This window comes from Acinonyx jubatus, chromosome B4 (assembly GCF_027475565.1).
Source record: "Acinonyx jubatus isolate Ajub_Pintada_27869175 chromosome B4, VMU_Ajub_asm_v1.0, whole genome shotgun sequence".
Taxonomy (NCBI): Eukaryota; Metazoa; Chordata; class Mammalia; order Carnivora; family Felidae; genus Acinonyx; species Acinonyx jubatus.
Window position 1 is genome coordinate 112,888,964 of NC_069387.1, and position 26,356 is coordinate 112,915,319.

At 42.7% G+C, this 26,356-nt stretch overlaps 1 protein-coding gene and 1 pseudogene across 9 annotated transcripts in view; one reads left to right on the forward strand and one right to left on the reverse strand.

Moving 5' to 3' along the window:
- The window catches only part of CRADD (CASP2 and RIPK1 domain containing adaptor with death domain), a 269,785-nt gene that overhangs the window by 33,138 nt on the left and 210,291 nt on the right, over positions 1-26,356 (forward strand). The window lies entirely within an intron of this gene.
- Positions 15,720-17,265, reverse strand: LOC106973399 (60S ribosomal protein L4-like; annotated as a pseudogene).

Below are 26,356 nucleotides of genomic sequence, written 5' to 3' on the forward strand. Positions count from 1 at the left end.
GAGAGAGAGAGAGAGAGAGAGGGAGAGGGAGAGGGAGAGAGAGAGAGAGAGAGAGAGAGAATCTTAAGCAGGCTCCACACTCAGCATGGAGTTTGATGCTGGGCTCCATCTCATGACCCTGAGATCATAACCTGAGTTGAAATCCAGGCGCTTCTATTCATGGGTATTTTAGAAGGTTAGACCTACATTTGTAAAGTGATTAGTCACTTATTAACATAACTATCATCCGGGTAAGTTCAGAATACAGTAAAACTTTGGAGTGTGAGTAAGTTGTTCTGAGAGCACAAGACGAGCAAACATTTCTTTTTCTTTTTTTTAATGTTTATTTCTTTCTGAGACAGAGAGAGACAGAGCATGAGTGGGGGAGGGGCAGAGAGAGAGGGAGACACAGAATCCGAAGCAGGCTCCAGGTTCTGAGCTGTGAGCACAGAGCCTGACGCGGGGCTCAGACTCACAAACCGTGAGATCATGACCTGAGCCGAAGTCGGACACTCAAACGACTGAGCCACCCAGGCGCCCCACGAGCAAACATTTCTAATACATTTTAACTTGATAAACAAGTGATGTCTTGCAATAAGAGTAGTATGTGATGCCAGACGTCAGATGATTACAATTGAGTCACTGGTTCTTGAAATTTGCTTTGATATACCAGTGCTTTGGGTTACAAACATATTTCCAAAAGAATTAAGCTCGCAAACCAAGGTTTTACTGTATTTGCATTTTTTTAAAAAGTTGATTGCTCACACATGTAGGGTAAAATGTTTAGAAAATGACCAACTGTCTCCCTCACCCCACACACATAACACCTGGCCCAACCCGAATGGTCTTGGTGATGTGCATGTTACTATAACTTCTGAGTACTTATTTTAAATTCTCTTACTTTTTATTTAAAATTATGTTTATAATATATTTTAGACATGCAAAAAAGATAGATAATAATGATACTAATGTCTCCCCCACATTTAACAAGGATGATTGTTGTCTAATAGTCTACCAAATGAGAAAATTGCCAAGTGTTAATGTAGTGTATAAATAATATATAAGATTAGAAATTATCTAAAGCTACCCTATGTCTTTCTTATGATACATATACTTATTAAGACACAACTATACAGTGAGGAGGGTACTCAACTACTTCTGAAAGGTCATTACCTATTGGAAAGTGCATGGGTGAAGTCAGAGGCTTCAACCATATCTGTGATGCTTTATTTTTAAAAATCGTCTACAGCAAATATGGAAAATGTTAACAAATGTTGATTCTTGGAGGTTTTCAGGATATGGCATTTGACAATTTGACTTTTTAAGTAGAAGCTGTTTTTCCTTAGAAATGTTTTTCCTTCCCCTCAGGCACATTTGTAATTAATAAAGGGAAATTACATGAAATGATCATGGGTAGATGTCCTTTGTAAACGTGTCTACTGTATGACTGTCACTTGAGTCAGAGAACTGAGTAAAGGGAAGAAAGGGCAATGGGCTTCACATTGGGTCCCTCAGGATTTTATTTTAATTGTCCGATGCTTTTCTGAAGGGTGATAGAGGTAGAATTCATCTCCACTGCTGTCATCACCATAGCTGGCATTTACTGCAAGCCTTACGATGTGTTTGTCACTTGCCAAATACTGTACATGGGATATTAGTGAGGATACAATTTTGTTCACCGTATCAGAGACCTGAAGTAACAGTAGCTTAAAGAAGATATCATTTTATTTGTGACTCCCATAACGGTCTGGACATACGCAATCCATGGCTGATAGGATGGCTCCATGAAGGTCAAGTACCCAAGCTCCTTCTGTCTTGTTGCTTTGCTAGTCCTACAATATTGTCTTTATACTCATAGTCTATGATGGTTCTTGGCTCTCTCTCACTAGTTCTTGCTCATTTTCCCTGGTCAGAATCCAACCACGTGAGCACATCTGGCTACAAAGGAAGCTGGGAAATGTAGTCTTTATTCTGCATAGCCATGTAAGGCAGCTGTAAATATTGGGGCTTCTATTCCTATAGAATAAGAGGAGATGCACATTGGGGAAGCCATAAGAAATCTGTGCCCCAGTGAAGAGTTTCTATTTAACCTTACAACAACACTAGGAGTCAAGCCCAAATTGACTCACTGAACACTTGAGAAGAAGAGAGATTAGATTTCTTGCTGAAGGTCACACTGCTAGTATGTGGTAGGGCTGGGTGCGGCTGTATTTTTGTTTCTTCATATGTTTGCATCTAGTTTGCCGAGAAGTTCTAATACTAGGAACCGAGCAGGGAATTTCAGCTTCCTTGGGACTGCCACACCTTGTCAGTGTTTGCTTGATTTCATCACATCATTCAAAACAATCATCCAGGAAGAAGTGTGTGCCCTGTACTTCAGAGTTGAAAGCAAGCACCCATTTAATTTTGTCCAAGGAATTTTGTGACATTTGTTGAGCAATGGGTAGTACATTTGGGTGTTGCCCAATCAGAACCGGGAACATATACCAGGGAAATGTTATTCTTTAATTTGGTTCAGGTCATACCTGGCTTCTGGTTAGGCTAGAAAATGCACCTCTATTATCTTTTTAATAAGAAGGAAATGCTTTAATAGAATATATGTTCTAACATCTTTTTTCTGTGCCAATGTTAAGACTATGGACTATCTCCTAAATATTAAATAAAAAGTAGCAAATTTTCCAGAAATGATTTTATTTTAAGGAGCAACAAGTAGCATTGAAACCATATGTTGCTTTTTTACAACATCATCCAACCAGCAGCTTCTTCCGTGCAACAACATTTGGCAGGTGACCCCGTTCTTTCACCCTGATCACAATTTCCAAGAGTTGGCCTGTGCCAAAACCAAAATTTCAAATGGGAAGCCTTGTTCCTGAAAGTTCACATCTGACATTATTCAAGTTCATGCTGGAACAGAAGGGAATACCCTAGATAAGGCATGCAGTCACCTGTTGTAGATCTCTGCCTTTGGAAATGTTAAAAGGTGAAATCTTTGTGTGGTTCAGGACCAGCATCAGGATTAGGGTGAGACAAGCGTGGCATTCACTTCTGGCAGCAAAACTCACTTCTGGCAAGTGTCAAAAAACTTAGTAATCAAGACAAATAATATTTTAATGAAAGTTTTAAATGTAAAAACAAATGAAAAAAATCATGTTGAACACATATCAAAATTTTAAATGAAGATAGGCTGTTGTTCGGGTTACCATGGTGCGTTGTTGTGGGATGGGAACAGTCATTTCCAGTTAGCCCCACATTCCTGGCCCCAAAGTCCTCAGATGCCACCAGGAGGGTTTATGAGGGTTGACAATGTGTGAGAACAGATTGGGCAATGAATGCGGGGCTTTATACATGGTCATAATTTTTTATTATAGAGCTTTTACTAATTTTTCTCACTAGGCTCAAAATATTTTGGGGATATTTTGATGAGTGTATATAGGAGTATACATTTTCCCTTTGTCTCAGGTTCCAATATGGCTCCACAGTGCAGTGTTCGGGACTTCTGGGAACCCAGCTTTTCATGCTAAGTGAGCTGTTGCTACAGGAGCTCTAAACTCTTGAGAGACCTAACTGGTTCTTTCTCTGAGACCATTTGGCTAAACACACAACTGCTGTCCCTTTAATCACCATGCCACTTAGCCTTTTACATTTACACTGGATGGAAGTCTCTGCTTAGTTTGTCTGTCTAAATATGCGTTAATATCATCTAACCTATGCTGGAAATCCCCTGATCCCTATCTCCTCAATTTTTCCCTTGATAAATTAGGTTCCTCTTTTTTTCTCTCCTGTTTTAATCCTGATTCCCATTTATAAGTGTGTGTGTGTGTGTGTGTGTGTGTGTGTGTGTGTGTGTGTTTATTTCACATCTATCTCTCCTGCTACATTGCAGGCTCCTTGAGGGCAGGGAGCATATCTATTTGGCTAATTACTCAGCCCTCAGGACCTAGCATAGTGTGTACATATTGTAGGGATTCATACAGGGTTTTTAAAAAATGTTTATTTATTTATTTTTGAGAGAGAGAGAGAGAGCTGGGAAGGGGCAGAGAGAAAGGCAGAGAGAGAATCCCAAGAAGGCTCTGTACTGTCAGTGCAGAGCCCGAGGCAGGGCTTGAACTCACGAACTGTGAGATCATGACCTGAACCCAAATCAAGAGTCAGATGCTTAATTGATTGAGCCACCCAGGCACCCCTCATACGGACTTCTTAATAGATAAAAATTGTAAGTAAAGCTTCAGGTGCTTAATAAATGTTATCGGTAATCATGCTATAGGATTTTTTTTTTTAACTTTGAAAAATTTTTTATTTTTCAAAGTTTATTTATTTTGAGAGAGAGAGTGAGTGAGAGAGGGAGAAAGAAAGAACATAAGTGGGGGGAGGGACAGAGAGAGAGGGAGAGAGAGAAGACGCCAAGCAGGCTCCACTGTGTCAGTACAGAGTTCAATGTGGGGCTCAAATTCACAAACCATGAGATCATGACAGGAGCTGAAATAGAGAGTGGGATGCTTAACCGACTGAGCCACCCAGGCGCCCCAGATGCTACAGGATTTTTTAAAAAAAAATCAAGAATGCCTTTAAATGTCAATGAAATAAATCCCTTTTTCCTGTTTTGAGTTAGGTCTTGAATAAGCCGTATTTCTCCTACCTGACAACTACTCTTACATTTCAAGTGATGTTTCGCAATGTCTGGAAGGGCGGTATTGCAAAGGCAGTTTGACCCTGTGGAAAGAGCATTGGGTCGGGAACCAGGAGGCCCGGTAACTCTAAAAGAGAACGGGATGCCTTTGGTATAATGGGCTGGGTTTCACCCCAAAAAGTCTAGCAGGCCTCATCCTTATTCTCGTGTAGGTCCTTGATCATGAGTATGTTCCTGAAACCCAAAGTTCCCCTGGTTTCTTTAGGTCTGCCCTGCCCACTGGTTAAATCTGACCATGAACCCTTATAGCAAAGACCTCTTCACACCAGAGCCCAGCCCCATCCACTACACCATTGTGCAGCCAGCAAAGCCTCCATGCCCCAGTTCACTGTCTTCTCTGAGTGTCTTCTCTTTGAAGCTTCTGACTAGTATGAGAGGAATCTAGAAGCTACCTCCTTGAGGAGGCCAGTGGTTCAAAATGTTTAGCCAACTCAAGTCATGCTTTTGCAGTAGGCACCAGACCAGGCAAGGAGTCCCTGTCTTCTAGGACTGTCTTCTCAGGTTGGAAGAGGAAGGATAGTGAAGGAAAGAGCCCTGGCATTGGCGTCTGACAGATTGGGCTCTAGTCCCAGAATGACATTCACTAGCCTGGTAGTTTCAGTTTGAAATTGAGAATGTGGAAAGACAATAATGGTAATACTCTGTCACTCAGAACTCTTGGATACACATGACAGACACCTAACTCAAATGAACTTAAATAGGTGTAAATAACTTAAATGGCCTAAATGGGAACTGACCAGTGGTGCTTATCTGGTTTATCTCTTATAAGCCCCCAAAGGGTGGGGTATAGCTAGATTTTGGTGACAGATGGAACCAGGATCTGCAACATTGTTAGGACACTCTTTTCTGTCTCTGTTCTCTGCTTGTCCCTACGTGCAAAAATTGCAGTTCCTAGGGAGTGGTGGTTCTTCTAGTGGTGGGAAACATGACCTCCTATTTCACAGCTTCTCTACCAGAGGGAGATTGGTTTTCTTCCCTGCGATCTCACTTGAAAAATCCTGGGAAGGACCTGATTGGCCTAAGTTGGATCACATGCTGACCATTGGAGCAGTCAGCTTTGGCAAGGGTGGGTGGTTTCCTGTGATTGACAACCTTCTGTAGAAGCACATGTGGGAGTCGGTGGAGGGGTATTCCTCAAGGAAGGGAGTTACTTTTCCCAGCAAATGCAGAGATACCAGGCCAACTGAATACTGTCCACCACACAACCTCTTAGGGTTGCTTATGAGGGTTAGAGATAATGCATAGAAAGCATGAGTAGTGAAATGATGATGATGATGGTGGTGATGATGGTGATGAGGATGAGAAGAAGTAGTCTCTCAGCATCTCTAGATACTCAGGCTCCACATGGGAGCCATTATATCTCACAGAAGGAAGCACACTTTCTTCTTTGTTATTCTTTTGACCCTGGTACAATCATCATAATAGACTCTTATGAACCCCCTTAGTCACAGATGAAGAGATAAGACCTAAAAAGGTTATGTCTGCTCAAGGACATAGAGTGAGTGGTACAGCAAGGCCCAGAACCAACCCTCAAGGCTCCCAATCTACTCTACTTTTTGTATACCATGTGGTGATTAAGAGTGCTGGCCCTGAAGCTGGCCTGCCTGGCTTTAAAGCTCAGCCCCTCCTACTGTGTGACATTGAATAAGTTCCTTAACCTACCTCTCGGAGCCTTAGAGAGTCCCCTTTGCAGGGTCATTATGGGGAATTAAGTGCATTAATATGGGCATATTGGCTATGATGATGATTCCATTCTCAGATACTACCACCGGGGTCTCCTGCCCTGGAGCTGGTCACCTCCCCCTAGTGTGTCCGGGGACATGCCAGGCATTGCAGTGGGGCTGCAGTCTGGTTCCAGTGGGCACTGGGATTGGAGGGGGAACAGCCATTCAAACCACCTAAGGCTCTGAAAACAAATGAAGCCATCACCTCTCTCTCTCTCCATCCCAGTGGTTTTCTAAATAAACATTTTCCCAACAGAACAGTGCTTTGTGAACCACTGATGCTGCAAGGCTCTCCCTGATCTCACATGGGATGCTCGGCAAAACACCAAAACTCCCTGTGTCTTTTCCTCCTTTGAAAGAGCGCTGTAGCAGTGCCTGTGATTTCACGAATAGCACAGGCTTTGGAATCAGATAGGCCTGGGTTCGAATCCCTCTGCGGCCACTGGTTAGCTATGGGACTTAGGCAAGGTGCTGGACCCTCTTTCGTGCCTAAAATGAGAACAGTACCAATATCCACCTTGTAGAGCTGTTGAGAGGAGTCTCTGGAGGGCAAGTCAAGTGCTTAATACAGAGTGTGCTTGGTGCATGATGGCTGTCGTCAGAATTAAGTGTCCTATGATGCATACGTGTTTGAGAACGCACCAAATCACTGAGTGAATATAAAGCCTTATTTTTAATAAAATAAAGACATCTGCAAGTGTTTTCTCATAATTATGCTACCTCTTAGTTCTGCAGAAGCCTTAACTGGATAGAACTTTGGGTAAGAGATTTCCACGTGATTTAAAAAACAATAACAAGGAAATGTACTCTCACAAATGGGAGAAACGTCTTCTTCTTCTTCTTCCTATGTGAAAGGCAGCAGGATTAATTCTGGCAACAGAAACAAAAAGAAACCCCCCCAGAGCAGCGAATGATTCCTGACCCTGGTTTCAGAGGAGGATAAGAATTCCCACATTGATCTACCAGAGTCATGCTGAGCGCTTCTATCAACCAGGGACCTGGAGGTGGGCTGGCTCTGGGCGAGGGATGGTTTCTCAGAAATAGAATTGGAAGGATTCTCTCCTTCTGTTTGTGTCCTCCACATCCCTCATCAGCCGCACCCAATCCTGCCAGGGGTCCCATTGCACATGGAGCCACTTGCTGAAGTCCTAGGTCCTACAGTTTCGAGTAATCCCTGTTTGTAAAATCCTCTTGAACATTTTAGATAGTTCCTTTATACTCTCAGTAGTGGAAAGTGCTTTCTAAGGTAATGAACAATATGACCAGATGTACTTGTATTGGTCAGGATAGGCTAGGTTAAGGCAAACCAACCCCGGAAATCTCAGGGGAGCACAAAAAAGCTCTTTCTTTTGCCCTCCGGCTCTGGACCCACTGCAGGCCTGATGGATCTCTAGGGTAGCTTCTGTCTGAGTGGGAGCCCAGGGACAGAATCTACTTGCCTCGGGTGACCCCAGCATGGAGTTCCCAGGTCACTGGGACAGAGGAAAGACGCATGGGAAATGCACTCTCCCTCGTAAATGCCACACAGCACTTGCATTCATGAGTCAGTGCGGAACCAGGTCTCGTGGACCCACCTAAGTTTAAGGAGAGGGAGATGCGTGGTTCTTCCAAGTACCCAGAAAAGAGAGACAACGGAGTATGAAGGATCAGAAGTCCCTGCTTCTCCTCTATCTTCCTTTTCAAATGCAGAGATCCTGGTCTTGGATCAGGGCTGCTGGTGAGAAAAATCTGAAGGAGGCTTGAAAGTCCAACAGAAGGAAATGTGGAGAGCATCCCATGAAAAGGGAAAGTATTTTCTTAAGAATGCTGAGTACTTAAATGCACAGAACAAACTGAGTGAGGGTTGCTCCAGGGAAGGCAGCGGGGATGGGCTAGATGGGGGATGGGCGTTAAGGAGGGCACTTGATGGGATGAGCACTGGGTGTTATATGCAAGTGATGAATCACCAAATTCTCCTCCTGAAACCGTTATTACACCATATGTTAACTACCTTGGACTAAAAAAAAAAAAAAAAAAAAAGAATGCTGGGTACCTCCCTTTCCTTGGTTCAGCTTTCCTTAACATAACAAGGGAATTTAGGGAACCAAAGCAGCTTAAGGATTGAGACAGTGGGAGCATGTGCGGAAATGCAGGACCTCCCCAAATTCAGCTACCCCAGTCACCCCCCTTACCCCCTCTTCCCTCATCCTGGGAACACACTACCACGTTCCACCTTCTTAATTCTCTCAGTGTGATTATTACTGACTTAGGTTTTTTTCTTTCAATAACTTACTTTTCCTAAAGGAAAAGGAACTTTGTATTTCTGTCTTAGTGAAAATCCAGTATCATTCACCATAGATAGAAGATATCCATAAGAACACATACAATGTCAATAAAACAGAGAGTTCTGAACCTGAGGTTTGCTCTCCCAGTTACAAAGGGAGACTAACAAATCCCAGAATGGTGAAAAAGACAAGCCAGCTCTAAACCGGAACTACTTTTCATGGAATCAGACAGATTGAAAGAGGAGTGTCAAGGCGGAGGCAAATAGCTCAGATGTGGACGCTGTGTCCCGATGCCTGTGTTCTAATTCCAGGGCCACATCACTTACTAGCCATGTGACCTTTGTGCCTCCTTTTCCTCATCTGGAGATCTGAGGATAATAATATTACCTACTTCATACACATGAGACTCCTGTAACAGTGCCTGGCAGATAAGAAGGGCTATAAAATAAGCATTACCAATTTATTTTTTATTTTTTATTTTTTATTATTTTTAACGTTTATTTATTTTTGAGACAGAGAGAGACAGAGCATGAATGGGGGAGGGTCAGAAAGAGGAAGACACAGAATCCGAAACAGGCTCCAGGCTCTGAGCTGTCAGCACAGAGCCCGACGCGGGGCTCGAACTCATGGACCGCGAAATCATGACCTGAGCTGAAGTCAGCCGCTTAACCGACTGAGCCACCCAGGCACCCCAGCATTACCAATTTTTAGTATTATTTCTTACAGTGTGATGTCTTGTTTAATTCTGTCTCCTCTACCTGCTAAAATCTCCTGTACCTCATTAAATTATCTCTCGTTCCTGGTGAGACGCATCCCAATCCTGGAGAAACATCCATCGAATGGAACCAGGAGAGGCTCTGCAAACTGTCAACTCTGAACCACAAGCCCTTTGGCTTCATTGGTGACCCTGTAGCAGATTACAAACTTCTTTAAATCTACGTTTCCTAGGTAAGGATAAAAATACCTACCTCCTAGAAGATGCGATAAGGTCAAACAGGTAAAACAGAATCTATCCAAATGTCAGACCTAACAAGGAGATTGACTAAATACTGGTTTACCTTAAACCAGTAATTCCTAACTGTCTCCGAGGGATTTGTGGAATGCTCCGGTAGAATCTTCAAACGTGTTGCCCATTATATTATAGTAATTTGAAAATACACATACGTACGTTAGAGCACTGGTTCTCAGAATCAAGCAGAACTAAGAATCACATGGAGAGAATCATCTCAGATTGCACCGGACTTTCTGATTTTAGCCCCTCATCCTGAGATGCTCCTCAGTCCTGGGCAAACCTGTATGGTTAGGCACTCTGCCTGGAGAATCGTTTAAACTTGGATTCCTGGACTCCAGAGATTCTGATGCAGCAGGCCTGGGTGGGATGGGGCCTGAAGATTTGCACTGCTAACCAAGCTCCCAGGTTTTCTGCTGTGAGTGTAAGGACCACACTTAGAGAAGCTGTGGCTTAGAGCCCTTTATCCTATTAATGCCTATACTTGGTGTTCTGTTTCTAAAAGTTGAGAGTTGCTCAACTTTTATAGCTTCCCAGATGTCTTCACAGTTCTCTGAGGTTGGTGTTTCTTCCCCATTTAATAGGCAAGAAACCTAAGGCTTAGCAACGGTTTAGTGATTTGTTTGACGTCATATAACTTGGAAGTCACTCAAACTCAGATCTGACACGGAAACAGGTTTTCTCAATCCTACCCCCGTAAGCCACGGACGTCTGTGCTCAGCTCCCTTACTTTGGAATGAATTCTCTCTACCAGAGTATGCTAGTGCCCTAGAGAAGGGGGTTTCTGGCCAATCGTTACCAGAGTTCTGCACTGGACACAGCAGATAAATATGTACACACACACACACACACACACACACACACACATATACTTTTTTTAAAAGTTTATTTATTTTGAGAGAGAAAGCACGAGCAGGGGAAGGGTAGAGGCAGAGGGAGGGAGAGAGAGAGAGAGAGAGAGACACAGAGAGAGAGAATCTCAAGCAGGCTCTGCACGGTCGGCACAGAGACAAATGCGGTACTTGAACTCATGAGCTCATGATCGTGGATCCATGACCCCGTAGGATCTCAGCATATGTTTGTGGAATGAATGCCAATAACATCATTGATAATTTCTGTTTTATGCTCCGCTGCGTCTCCTTTCTTCAAAGGGAACCTAACTTTTCTTGAGTTGCTATCCAGGGATCTCTTTTGCTCCTTCTTCCTCTTCCTTTCTCTTTCCAGTCCCTTTTCCTCCCACCCCTCCCTTTCTAGTGACGCTCTTAGTTGTCACTGAGGAGGGAGGAGAAAACCTTGGGAAAGCAGCTGAGAGATGGTGATGGGAAAGAGCTAAATCAGTTTAGAGGCCAAGTTAGTAACTCCAGCTTTTCTATCAGGAGCCTGTGCAGAGCCTGGAAAGCCTGGGCAGCGAGGCTTTATTTTCCGCCCCCTGGTCTTTGGTTTCGTTTTCTTTTCGGCTTTTTCCACCCCTCCTAGAAAACCACCCAGCCCTGCTGCGGTGGTCGCTGTGCGGTGGCTGTGGCCTGCGTCCCTTGTCTGCAAGGTGGACGTTTGCTAGGGAGCTCACAGAACTGGGCCTTGAGGAGCCCAGGCGAGACAACGGATACGAACGAGATGTGAAGGTGGGACGACTCTAAGGAGCAACTGTCATTGTCACTGTCATTTAAGCTGGAGGGAACAGAGCTTGCGAGTTGAAGCTAGTACCAAGAACATGCACTTCACAGCCAAATATAAAAGTTTTTAAGGAAGTCTGCTCGCCCCGTGGTTGGCCCACGTGATTCCGAATGGACTGGCCTTACGGTGCACTGAGAGCATCATCCTTCTGTGTAAACCGGCGCTTTTTTCAGTTATTCGTCATTTCATGACAGAATTGGGAAGCCGCCTGTTCTCTAGACCAGGGTTTTGGGTTGGTCAGGTACATGGTATTTTCACAGATCAGTTAGTACTTTTCCTTATTTCTCTCCTGTCCGGGGAGGCCCTGCTGTTTAGGCGCGTCTCTGCTTTTCCTCCAGATACATATGCTCTGAGGATTTATGCCACCAGGAATAACCTCCTACCCTCAAGCCTAGGCAGGCAGGGACCCATGATTTCCTTTGTGTAGAGCAACTTTCTGTAGAAAATTGGACCTTCTCCCTTCGACAGAAGGCAGACCAATGAGGTTCTTTGAGCAGCCAGCAGAGGGTCCCAGGTCTGCCCCGTAAATGCTGATGGATTATGAAATCCTTATAATATCTGAGGCTTGCAGAGATCTCGAGGTATTCTGCAATCAGATGTGAGATCTGGGGAGTGGAGTGTGGTCAAATTTTCAGCAGAGATTTGTAGATCACCTATGACCATTTTTGGAACGGGAATGGGAATGGGCTTTTTAAGTCTTTGTTTCAGGTGCAGGAATTTTTCTGAAGAGCTTTATGTTCTATGTGGAAAGGTGAAATGTGAATAAACAGACATACACAACATGGAAATTACGAAGGCAAGTGGACAGATACCGCACAGGAAGTCCCTTTACCATCGGAATGGCGTGATCATAGACTTCTTAAAAACTGGAATCTGGCCTTCCGTCTCTCTGATCCACATCATACTGGTAGATCCTTTGTAAATATGATATGTGTTACATGCAAATATGTACATCATGTGCAAATATGATGTTGTTGTATCCTGCTGACATCCTTCAGTGGCTCCCAGGGGCCTCGGTGATAACACTCAGTCTCCTTGGTTTGGTCCTTCATTTCCCTCCCAGTCAGGCCCAGCCTCCCCTCTTGCCATTGTCCGGATTAAACTCCACATGGCAGTCACAGAACAAACTGCAGTGCCCCGAGCATGCCTAACTAGGTACATTTGAGGATGCTCTTTCTCTGCTTTTCCCATCACGCCAACTTCTTCTCTCTTTCCAGACCCTGTTCGGGATCCTCATCTTAGGGATGACGTCTCTGACTATCCCCTCATCTTTTAATGCCCTAAACCCTGTCTTCCACTCATTAGGTGCCCATCTGAGCTGCCTTATCATCCTGCCATAGCCCTTGATGTTCTAGATGATTAATCAGTGGCTTACATGTCTATGCCTAGCTCAAGACTGTTGTCTTAGAGACAGGGGCTGTATCTTGTTCACTGTGCATTCCCAGAGCCTTGTACAGTGCTTGGGGTCTAGCGCATAATAATTATTGGTCGATTTAATCATTTAATGAGTGGCTAGTTCCAATGCGGTCCCCCTCCCTCTCCAGTGGCACCAGCCTCTTGCTTCCTTCTTTAAGGGTCACTGGGCAGGGATCCTGCAGAGTGGATGGGGAAGACATGCATATATGGTGGGATTTGCCCTTCTTAACAGGCTTATTATATACACAGTTATGTCTTTATTGTTCCCCCTTTTCATTGGATTAAGGGAGTTATTCTCTGAGAGATGAAAACACGATATTGAATTCTTATTGAGAAATTAGGTAGAATAATAGAATGTTGAAGTAGAAGGGACCTTAGAGGTTATAAGGATCATCCTTGTCATTTTTCAGGTGAGAAACCAGGCCCAAGGGTAGAAAGATTTGTTAAGCTTTCACGATCAATTAATAGCTGAAGACATCTGTTGCTTCTGCCTAACTCAGTCCCTTTGGGGGAACCAGCCCTTCCCACTCTCAGTCATAGCATTTTGAGTGGTGCTGGGTTTACTCCCAAATCCAGGATGAGCATATGAACTGGGTCTGGCCAATGAGAGCATCAAAACATGTGTTCCCAGGAGGCCAGTCAAAGGTGATGAGACTTGATTCCAGAACATTGGAAAAGAAAAGTTCATATGCCCCATTGGGGTTGCTGAGAAGATAGGACCAACCATTGGCAGCCATCTTGTCACCAGGAGTGGAGAGCCAAGGAAAACAGTGCCAAGAGATGAAGAGAGTGAGTCTGTCCTAATGACATCATTGGAGACCCTGATACAGATGTGTCTGATCCCTGATTCCTGTAGGAACTCATTAATTATTGTGTGTGTGTGGCTTTTTTGCTTAAGTTCAATTCTGTCCCTTTCAACCAGTTAATCTAATATAATGTTAGAACTAGAACCAGGCCTCTTTACCCCCAAATGCAGTGCTCTTTCCACTGAACCACACTGGGCATTCCTCCAATTAACCCTATGCCACCCATCATCACATAAGAGAAAGTAGAATTGGGAGGGAATGGGAGACAACAGGGCTACATTTTGATGAGTAGGGGATGTCCCTCCAGTGAGGGACTCTGGGGACTAGTGGGAGGTCACTGGGGTAACAGGAGGTGTTAGAACTGGAGCGAAAAAGAGAGTAGCTAAAAACTAAATTTTGCTTGTTTTCCTGTTTTGACACAGGGTGGAGGTGGGGGGCTATGGGGGGTGGTTAGAGGTGGGGGCATATATGTGACTAGAAGCAGATTCAGCCAGGCTTTTCTTCTAGATTAATGAAAAGACCTTTTGGTCTGGACCTTGGGAAGTTGCTGGGGTGCAGATTGGAAAGGCAAAGACAAAAGTCAAGACATCACTATTTTACCCTTAACATCTCATGACTCCCCTAAGTGTGGGAAACTCTGTGCCACAGATCAGCCACAGCCACGACAAGTGAACCTTCTCTATGCCCAGCACCACTGATATGACTGTGCTGGGCCATGCCTGTTGTTGCAGGCAAGATATGCTAATGAGATGGCTTCCCGCCTTGGTGATAATTTGGTTTCTAGTCTCTGAGGTCAAATCTTCATCACAATGCCCAGGATGCATGAACTAAAATGGAGGGTCTGTCCCTGGTGGGAACCCCACCCATACTGCCCACACACACCAGGACGGAGTTTTTAGAGGTCGGATTCATCCTGCTAATGTAACTCTCTTCTCTGTATTCATATAAAGTTCAAAAATAGGGGGCGCCTGGGTGGCTCAGTCGGTTAAATGTCCGACTTCGGCTCAGGTCATGATTTCACGGTCCGTGAGTTCCAGCCCCGTGTCGGGCTCTGTGCCTACAGCTCAGAGCCTGAAGCCCGTTTCAGATTCTGTGTCTCCCTCTCTCTCTGCCCCTCCCCTGTTCATGCTCTGTCTCTCTCTGTCTCAAAAATAAATAAACGTTAAAACAAAATTTAAAAAAATAAGCAAAAGTAAGTTATGGCATTAGAAAGCAGGACAATGGTTACCTTTGGGAGGTGGGCCGGGAGGGTCTTGGAGAGGGTGCAAGAGAGTTTTCTGGAGCGTTGTGTTCTTCGACTGTGTGCTGTTTACCCGCAAAAGTTCCGTTTGTGAAAATCTCTTGAGCTATGTACTTATGGGTGATGTACTTTTCTCTGTGTGTTGTATTTCAATAAAAACATTACAGTGTGTTGAATGCTGGTCATTGTAGGCAGTCAAATGAGGCCACTGAAATTATGTGATGATACTCTTCTCTTGTAAGGTGGGCACACAAATGATCCAGAATATGTTCATATTAATTTGAAAGTATATAATAAAAATGAAAATATAAAAAAAAAATCTCGTAGCATGCTCACTGTCTTCCAGGGGTCCAGGACGCTGGATGGAAAAAACTGGAATATTAAGATACCTCAGAATCAGCGTAAACGGACCTCAGACCCGTTCACCTCTCTCCACTTTGATTGCCGTCACTCTTTTTTAAGTTTATTTATTTATTTTGAGAGAGAGCAAGAGCAGAGAGGGGCAGAGAGAGAGAGAGAGAGAGAGAGAGAGAATCCCAAGCAGACTCTGCAATGTCAGCTCACAGCCCACTGCGGGGCTCAAACTCAAGAACCGCGAGATCATGATCTGAGCCCAAATCCAGAGTCAGACGCTTAACCGACTGAGCCGCCCAGGTGCCCCGATTGCCACCACTCTTGTTCAAAGCACCAACAACTCTAGGCTGGACTGTGACAATAACCTCTCGCTGATGTATAATCCACTGTCCACACAGGAGAAGACTGTAGACTTAAAAAACAGCTCAAATAACTCCCCTACTGGAAGACCTTCAAAGAATTCCTAAAAGTCTTTTTTTTTTTTCTTCCTGCCTTTGATCAGGTCTTTATTCAAAATTAGCTGTCCGAAATGATTTGACTCTTATGGAATAAACAAATTTAACTTTTTATGCAGCAGCCTTCTTTTCCTCCGAGGTGGGTTTCTCTTGTTCAGGCTTCTTGTCAGTTGCTTGGAAGCTGCGGTCCACCCCCACCCCCCCCCCCCCCCCCCCCCCCGCCAAAGTTTCTTCTGCTTTTTCACACCAGCAGCCTTCTTTCCTTTCTTCTCTACACAGACCTCTTGCCTGGAACCCTCTTCTCTGATTTGGCTTCTAAGGCTGCGGCTGCTCTGTCCATCCAGAGTTTGTGATTCTTGGCCTGGCGATGAACGCTGTTCTGGGGCATAGTCTTGACATACAGGGTTAGCTTCAAACGTGATTCTTCAGGGCTCTGCGACGAGTCTTCTTCGGTGGTGCTCAGAGGGCTCTTTGGATCTCTGGGCTTTTCAAGATTCCGCTAAGGTCTGTGTTAAGCATCTTGTGCACGGGAAGCTTATAGTTACTCTTAAGGGAGGCACCCTTCTGCCAAGTGCCATACAGATCGTCTAACTTGCGGGGAGCACTTTCAGTCCAAATGCAGAAACGTCCACATACCCACCACAAGCAAGCTGCGAAATGTTCGCTTGGCTTACATTAAGTAAAGTAAAAGGATGTTTCTGGGGACAACGTTGTCCTCATTAGAGATAACGCAGGGTCCCCTGCACTGGATATGGCAACGGTTTCTCATTTTGCCCCTTGCCAGCTCTCATTTGCTGAGAGGCATAGAACTCTTTGATATCATTCCAGGCCTTAAGTCTCTTAGGAAGCAAAACAGCCACCTTGGACTTCTTGTAACCTTCAACTTTATCTTCAACCATCAAAGGAAGTTCAGGAACTTCCTCAATACGATGACCTTTATTTTTATTTACTTAGTTTTTTTAAAGTTTGTTTATTTTGAGGGAGGGAGAGGGAGAGACAGAATCCCAACCAGGCCCCAGTGCTGTCAGTGCGGAGCCCAAGGTGGGGGCTCGAACTCACGAACCACCGTGAGATCATGACCTGAGCTGAGATCAAGAGTCAGACACTGAACCTACTGAGCCACCCAGGGGCCCAATACGATGACCTTCAGACATGACCAGCACTGGTAAGGCGGAGGCAGCCAGGCAGAGCAGATGACGCACCGCCTCTGTGTCGTGCTCATTTTGCAGTGCTAACGATGCCAGGTTTCGGTTGGTGCGAACACGCGGCCCCCACAACACACGTTTCCAGAGGCACCTGGCCAGAATGGTGAGTCCCATTGCCTTGAACTCTGGGAATTGGAGCCACGGCTCTGCCAGCACCCCAAGACTCAGCACTGCTTCAATGACCTGCTAACTCACTGACAACACGGGGCTGTCTGTCGTTCTTGCCGAGTGGGTGTGAACAAAGTTCACAACATCAGGTCGAATTGGAGGCTTGAACACGGCAGGCAAAGTAGCATTTCTGCCAGATGATTCCCCCTTTTTGGAGTATAAGGATACCAATGAATAAATACATGCCATCGTGGGGAGAGGAGACAGCCACCCTCCTCTCATCCCTGTGGCTCCGATAGGAAATGTAAGAATTGCCAATAGTCTTAAAGCCCAGATCCCAGCACGCCCAGCAGTGACTGGTGCCTTCTATCTCCCTGACCATCGTCCCACCACTCTTCCCCACCTCACCAATTTCCAGCCCCCCTGGCCTCTTGTCATCCTTCCAGCACGCCATGCTTGTTCTAGCCCCAAAACTTTGACATAGACAGGCACGTGTGCCTGAAGAGGGGTCTCCCAGATCCTGGGGTTGCTGGCTCCCCTTCGGACCTTCTGTCTCAGCTCAGATGTCTCCCCCTCAAGTAGCCTCTCTCGGCCATTCTTCAGTCGCATCACCTTTTATTTTCTTCACGGTACCAGTGGCTATCTCGTTGATGTAGTTGTTACCAGAATGTGCGCATCAGGAGGGCAAGGACCCATCCACCTTCTTCATCATTCATATCAGTCAGTGAGTGTCCCGGAGGGCCGTGGATGGCATACTAAAAAGAGTATAACCAAGAAGAATTTAACAAAGGGACCTTGTACAGAAATGTGGGCAGGGCTAAGGGAACCAGCTCCCAGGGAAAGCCACCCCCGCCCCTAGGCCTGAAGGGGCAGGGCGAGGGGGTTCTCTTTTCCTTACTTTCTTTATCTGTTAAAATATCTCTATGAGGTGCTTGCAGGACGTGGTTACATACGAGGACTGGGTCGGTAAAGCAAGCAGAATAACGCCTGGGCCGTATTAAGTGCTATGTGAGTGTTTGCCATTATTATTACCGATCTTATTTTAAACTCATTTAATTTAGTTCCTACAACTCTCTGAGGTGGAGCAGGGGTTGAAAACTGACCGCCTATGGGCCGAACTTGGCTTCCAAACGTGTTTTGTTTGGCTTGCACATATTTCTTTCAAATGAGCCAATATTTAAAAATCTGGACTTTTCTATAAAAATCTGGATTCCTGGCTCTTCTTTAAAAATCCTCATCTGGCAGCAACCAGCAGGGGCTCCGTGCTGCTGGCTTCTTCAGAGGAGGCGTGCCCTTAGCCCCGCCACCATACAATGGGTTGATTTCAGTGGTGACACAGTTGCTTCAGGCGAGGATTTATAACCTCAGTTAAGCCCGAGGTGGGGGTAGTTCCAAGGTTAATACAGTGGCACAAAAACACTGTTAAGGACTGCTCCTCCCCCAGTGCTGAGGTTTTCTGCCTTTCCTCTCTGATATCTTCAAGCATGTCAGCAATGATGTTCCTCCTCATTTCTTCCAACGCTCCAAAGGCTCATAGGACGCATGAAAAAACACACGTGTCCAGAAGAGGAGAGCATGCCCTTGCATTGGTTTCTTTTTCTTATGAAGGAAAGTCTTAAAAAACAACAACAACAAAACAGAACCCTAGCTGACTTCCCCCTGAGCTCACAGTGGCCAGGACTGGATCATATTACCAATTCCCCGGGGGGCAAGGGGGCCGGGGAAGCATGTCCCACACTTCCTGCTGTTCTAAGTGGGAAGGCAGGATCTGCCTACAGGAAGGAAACAAGGTTGGTGAGTAGGCTCTCAAGAATGCCAGGTACAGCTCACCTGGTAACAGCTCAAGTGCATACATCCAGCTCCCGCTACTTACTTAGCTACCTGGGGGGCAGCCGAATTTATGATTCTTGAGGAGGACTGTTTGCCCCATTTTACAGATAAACTGAAGCTCATAGAGAATACAGGATTTGCCCAAAGTGATACAACTAATGCATGCTTTGAAGACTGCTTGCCACGTGATAAGCATTCAACAAGTAATAGCTACTAATTTTCTGTCTTCTGAGAGGTTTGAGGTATGATTACTTTAAGCAAGTTGTTTTGTTTTGTTTTGTTTTTTTAATAATCACTTTGAGTTCTTTAGGAAGAAGGCCTACAGAGGTTGCAAATGCCATGATGACTTTACTTTTTAGAGTTTGAAATTCAATTAAGATACTTACTCCTGCCTGGATAATCAACAGCACCAAGCCATATTTATTGGATCTCCAGGTACACGAATAAGGTGCCACTGAAGATACTATGGGGGAGTGGGTGGCACCTGGGTGTCTCAGTCAGTTAAGTGTCTGACTTTGGCTCAGGTCATGATCTCTCAGTTCGTGAGCTCAAGCCCTATGTCTCATCTCAGAACCTGGAGCCTGCTTCGGATTCTGTGTCTCCCTCTCTCTCTGCCCCTCCCCAACTCACTTCCATGTCTCTCTCCTTCAAAGATGAATAAACATTAAAAAAATTTTTAAAGAAAGATACTATACAGGGATGTGTGCCCTCCCAAACAACTTTGCGGGGCATTGTTTTATGATTTTAATGAATGAATTAGTTAATTTATTTATTTATTTTGAGAGAGAAAGAGGCAGATGGAAGAGAGAGAGAATCTTAAGCAGGCTCCATGCCCGGTGTGGAGCCCAATGCAGGACTCGATCTCACAACCCATGAGATCATAACCTAAGCTGAAATCAGGAGTCACACACTTAACCAATTCAGCCACCCATGTGCCCCACGGAGGGTGTTATTTTATAAGAGCAGAGCATATGAATGTTGCAGACATTGGAGATTGCCTAGATTGTTAGAATTTCTTAACAGGACTTGCATGCCATTTCATAAACTAAGGCGGGGCGGGGGGGGGAAGCTGTAGTTCTGTAGAAGCTACGTAGGTAAAGTTGTTTCTGATGCCATGCTAACGATAGAACCCCAAAACAAGACCCGGCAAGATGTTCCTTGGTGGAAAGAATCTTGTTGGGTTAGCAGTGAAAGTGACTGATGCAACTTACTGTTCTTTTCCAATTGTATCTTATAAACTACCATTGAAACAAGCAGATTAGGGCCCAGCCCTTCACTAATCCCTTAAGCTCATCCTTTTAAAAGTCTCAGCAGCAAGGGAAGGTCTCACTTCTCCCCACCTCTGATGTTGCTTTCAGATCCCTTCACTGTTGGCATTTGCTCTTACTGGTTATTTGGCATTTGCTCTTACTGGTTATTTGGCATTTGCTCTTACTGGTTATTTCCCATGCTGAATCAGGCACCAGCTTTCCGGCCATCTCCTGGGGGAGCCAAATAGTTTAAAACATCCTCATGTATCCTTACTAGTTCTCTTATTTATTTTTGTTGATGGGTCACACGCACACGCAAAGTAAGACTCTCAAAAAGAGTTTCAGTCATCTAATACCAAATCTCTGCTTTCTCAGTGCATGTCTTCACTGGTATTGTAGTTTTCTGGTTCATACAGATGAAATAAAAATTTGATTATTTAATCTTTAACCAAGTCCCAGCTTTAGCCAAGAGTATTAAATTCAGGATTCGGCTTCAAGAAGCTTAAGAATTCCTTGATGAAAAAGAAGGGCATATCATCATTCTTTTGCCCATTGGATCCATTGTTTTGCTACCTTCCACTCTTCCGGCATCCAAACCCTGTGTCTGAAATTATTCAGTAATGAGACTAGCAGAGTCAGTGGTGCAATCCTGTTTTATGATTTTCAAAAAGCCCTGAAAATATAGGATGCTCAGTAACTAAGAGAGAAAGGCCTGATGAAAGTGATAAGCGATGTGAGAGGCACCCAGGGTGGACACTACAGCGAATACTTAGCCCCGCTGTTAAACTGTTCTGCCAGACTTGGCTCTTTACAGCTTGAGATCATCGCTTAAGTCTTCCTAGGGAGTATTTAAAGTAAAATGAGCCTCTTTTTGTTTATCCCACAGCTGCCATTTTGTCTTAACAATGTATTCCTTGAAGGCTTCTTAAAGGCTCGGCTGAATGCGGACATACCTTTGCAGACTATGCTGAGTCCTGATTCCTTAGCATGGCCCACCTCTCCAGCTTTATGTTGCTAGACTTTTTTCCAAAGGGGTGACACCGGCTTAGATTCCCACCAGCAATGTACCAGGGTTCCAAATTCTCCACATCCTTACCCACACTTATTATTATTTGCCTTTTTGATTATAACTGTCTTGGCAGGTCTTAAGTGGTATCTCATTGTGGGTTTGATTTGTGTTTCCTCCTTGATGGCTCATGAAGTAGAATATTTTTTTAATGTGTTTACTGACCATTCGTATATCTTCTTTGGAGAAATACCCATTCAGGTCCTTAGCCTATTTGTAACTGGTTTCTTTATTTATTTTTATTATCTAGTTGTCAAAATTCTTTATATATTTCAAGTCCAATTTCTTTTTTAGATATAGAAATTGTAAACATTTTCTCCCATTTTGTGAGTTGTCTTTCCGCTTTCCTGATAGTGTCCTTTGAAGCATGAAAGTTTTAAATTTTGAAGCCCAATTTATCTAGTTTTCCTTTTGTTGCTGTTTTTTTGGTGTCGTATCTAAGAAATCATTGCTTAGTCCAGGATAGTGAAGATTTTCACCTACAGTTTCTTCCAAGGGGATGGTAATTTTAGCTCTTATATTTAAGAGGTTTTTGATCCATTTTAAGTTAATGTTTGTAAATGGTGTGAGATAGAGGTCCTACTTCCTTCATGTGAATATCTAGTTGTTCCAGTACATCTGTTGAGGAAATTATTTTTCCTCTCTCCAATTGCTTGGGCAACCTTCTTGAAAATCAATTGACTGTAGATGTAAGGATTTATTTCTGGAGGCTCCTGGGTGGCTCAGTTGGTTAAACACCCTGCTGTTGATATTGGCTCAGGTCCTGATCTTGCCGTCATGAGATCAGTTGTGAGATGGAGTCCTGCGTTGGGCTTCTGGTGGAGGGTGGAGCCTGCTTGGGATTCTCTCTTTCCCTCTCTCTCTCCCTCTGCCCCTCCCCCACCTTCTCTCTCTCTCTTAAAATAAATAAATAAACTTAAAAAAGGATTTATTTCTCATTCTCAATTCTATTCTGTTGATCTATATATATGTCCTAGTGCCAATAACCACACTACCTTGCTTACTGTAGCTTGTACTATTTTGTAATGGATAAGTGTGAATTTTCCAACTTCATTCTTCTATTTTAGGATTATTTTGGCTATTCTGGGTCTCTTGAATTTTCATATGAATTTTAGGATCAGCTTGTCAATTTTTGCAAATAGGTCAGCTAAAATCTCAAAAGGAGTTGCACTGCATTTGTGGATCAATTGGATGAGACTTGCCCTATCCAACAATGTTGTCATTTGATCAATGAACATGAGATGTCTTTCCATTTAATAGGTCTTCTTTAGTATCTTTCAGCAGTATTTTATAACTTTCAGGGTATATACTTTGAACTTCCTTTGTTAATTTTTATTTCTAAGTATTTTATTCCTTTTGATGCTATTATAAATGGAATAATTTTCTCTTTTTAAAGTTAATTTATTTTTAGAGAGAGAGAGAGAAAGCATGTGAGCAGGAAAGGGGCAGAGAGAGGGTGAGAGAGAGAGGGGGCGGGGAGAGAGGGCTCTGCCCTGTCAGCACAAAGCATGACACAGGGCTCAAATTGAGCTGTGAGATCATGACCTGAGCAGAAACCAAAAGTTGGACGCTTAACTGACTGAGCCACCCAGGCGCCCCAATGGAATCATTTTCTTAATTTCATTTTCGGATTGCTCATTGCAAGTGTATAGAAATACAATTGACTTTCATATAGTGATATTCTATCTTATAACCTTGCTGAACTCATTTTTTAGTTTGAATAGTTTTTTGGCAGATTCCTTAGGATATTCTATGTATAAGATTGTGTCATCTGCAAATATAGTTTTATTTCTTCCTTTCCTATCTGAATGCCTTTATTTCTTTTCTTGTCTATTTGCCTAATTCACTGCAGTACAATGTTTAATACAAGTGGTGAGAATGGACATCCTTGTCTTGTTCCTAGTCTTAGGGAGAAAGCATTCAGTCTTTTACCATTAAGTTTGATGTTAGCTGTGGGTTTTTCATAGATGCCCTTTATCAGCTTGAGAAAGTTTCTATTCTTAGTTTGTGGAGTGTTTTTTAATTAATGAAATGGTGTTGGATTTTGTCAAATGCTTTTCTGTATCTTTGCATCTATATTTCTGTTTTTAATTTTTTTAATTTTTTTTAATGTTTATTTATTTTTGAGAGAGACACAGACAGACAAAGCATGAGCGGGGGAAGGGCAGAGAGAGAGGGAGACACAGAATCCGAAGCAGGCTCCAGGCTCTGAGTTGTCAGCACAGAGCCCGATATGGGGCTCAGTCTCACGAACCATGAGATCAGGACCTGAGCCAAAATCAAGAGTAGGAGGTTTAACCGACTGAGCCACCCAGGCACCCCTTGATTCTTCTTTTAATTATCTGTAGAATTCACCAGTGAAGCCATCTGTACCTGAGATTTTTCTGTGGATAGTTTCAAAATTACTAATTGTTTTAAAACAATTATTTTTTATTTTATTATCATTCAAGTGTGGTAAAGCTATTAGATAAGGAGATAATTGCTGTTGAGAAGACAATTTGTTACTTGAAGTTCCCAAGGTCTTACACACATGGGGAAACAACACCGTCAGTGAGGAGGCAAGGAGATCAAGGGGAAGGAACACATTGGCAAGGACTTTTTTTATGGTTTTCATGGAAAGCAGTGTCATCAGGTTTAGGATGGTTAATTTAATGGTTTCAGCAGGCTCTAGGGCATAGTGATTTTTCCTGGTTGCCTGGCACTTGGAGCTGGGATGATTAGGGCAGTGGAATAGTGGCCCATAGTATAAGAGCCCATTAACAGAGATGGTGGGGGCTGGGGTGGGGGGTGGGCTTTGGATGTGTTAGTTTACATATGAAAGGTATACTCACAGGTGAGTAGGTTACTATCTATGGGAATTGGCTAATCTGGAAGGGGCAGTCTTTCAGGTTCCACAAGACTTCAGATATCAACGCATCAGAAATACAGAAAATAAAAATGCATGATTAACACACAAATTCAATCTCTTTATTTATTATAGGACTCTTTAGATTTTCCATTTCTTGTTGAGTCACTTTGGGTAGTTTTTGTTTGTAGAAATGTGTTTGTTTCATCTATGTTATTTAATTTGTTGGCATTCAGTTGTTCATAGTATTTTCTTACAGTCCTTTTTGTTTCTCTAATGTTGGTAACAATGTCCCTTTTCTCACTTCTAATTTTAGTAATTCAAGCCTTCTCTCTTTTTTTCCATGGTTAGTCTAGCTAAATATTGGTCAATGTGGTTTATCTTTTCAAAGAATCAACTTTTGGTTTTGTTGATTTTTCTCTGCTGTTTTTCTATTCTCTATCTCATTAATTTCCACTATAATTGTAATTATTTCCCTCCTTCTACTTGGTTTGGATTTAGTTTGCTTTTCTTTTTCCAGTGTCTTAAGGTGTAAGTTTGGGTTACAGCTTTGAGATATTTTCTCCCCTTTTCAGTTTGGGTGTTTATAGCTATAAATTCCCTTGTAAACACTGCTTTAGCTGCATCTCATAAATGTTGGTATGTAAGACTTTCATTTTCATTCTTCTGAAAATATTTTTAAATTTCCCTTGTGATTTCTTCTTTGAGTTGTTATTTAGAACTCTTGTTCAATTTCCACATATTTGTGAATTTTCCTAAAATTCTGTTATTCTTTCTGTTATGGATTTCTATTTTTATTCCACTATGGTCAGAGAACATGTTTTGTATGATTCCAATGCTCTTTACATTTATTTAGACTAATATATACCCTGGAGAATGTTTCATAGTGCACTTGAAAAGAATGTGTATTCTACTGTTGTTGAATGGAGTGTTCTATAGATGTTAGGTATAGTCGGTTTACAGTGCTGTTCAAGTCTTCCATTTCCTTGTTGATCCTCTGCCTAGTTCTATCAATTATTGAAAGAAGGGTATTGACATCTCCAGCCATTAGTATTGAATTATCTATTTCTTCCTTCAATTCTGTCAGTTTTTGTTTCGTGTGTTTTGGGGCCCTGTTGTTAAGCGTACAGATATATTTATAATTATGTATTTTCCTGCTGAACTGACTTTATAATCATTATAATACATCCATCTTTATCTCTAGTAATATTTATTTTGGTTTTAAAATTGATTTTGTCTGATATTAGTATAGCCACTCCAGCTTTCTTATGGTTGCCATTTGCCTGATGCAACTTTTTTTATTCTTTTACTTTCAGCCTATTTGTATCTTTGAATCTAAATTGTGTCTCTTATATACAGCATGTATTTGGTTCTTATTTTTTTGATTCTGTCTGACAATCTCTTCCTTTTGATTGGATTGTTTGATCTAGTCACATTTACCATTATTATTGAAATAGTTGGATTTATGTCTGCCATTTTCCTTCCCCCCACCCCAACTCATGTCTTTTTTGTTCCTTTAGTCTCCTTTGCTGTTTCTTTTGCATTAAGTGGTTATTTTTTAGTATAACATTTTAATTCCTCAAATGATTTTTCTCACGACATTTTTTGCGTTATTTTCTCAGTTGTTGCTCTAGGTCTTACTATATCCTCTTTAGCTTATTGGAATCGACTTAAGATTTATACAAATTTAATTACAATGACATATAGAAAATTTTCTCCTACATAGTTTTATTCCCTCTTCCCCCTTCTTGCGCTGTTATATATATCCTTTCTTCTCGCAATTTCTTTAAAAGACATAAAATTATATAAAATAATAGTAATAATGACGGATTGTTGGGTATATACCATATATAGGTATCATATATGTATATATGTATGATATATACATATACATATTGTGTAGTATACATTTATACTACAAGTATGTATTAGTTTGTTTATATTTGTTTGTTATATTAGCCTTATTTATTCTGTCTAGTTCTCTCCATTGTTACTGTGTATGTGCATTACCATCTAGTGTCATTTCCTTACTCCAGTACAGCTTTGTTCCTTCTATGTGCTGTTACTCTCAAATATATTATGTTCCTATATGTTGTGGGCCCCAGGATTATATATAAACTGTTTTATATAATTGCTATTAAAATAAGTTAAGAAAAGAAATATACATTTTATGCATTTAGCCTTTCTCTTATAATTACCTACATAATTACCTTCCCGGGTTTTCTATGTATTTTGTGTCTGGAGTCAAACTACTCTCCAGACTTACTTGCTTTCAGCTTGAACAACTTTCTTTGGTGTTTCCTGAAAGGTGAGCCTGTATCTTTTGCATTGAATCGTTGTTGTTGTCGCTGCTGTTGTCTTCACTTGATAATGTACCATGACATTTCCTGTCAACTCTTCCTCAGAAAACATGACTTATTATGCCTACATGATATTTCATGGCT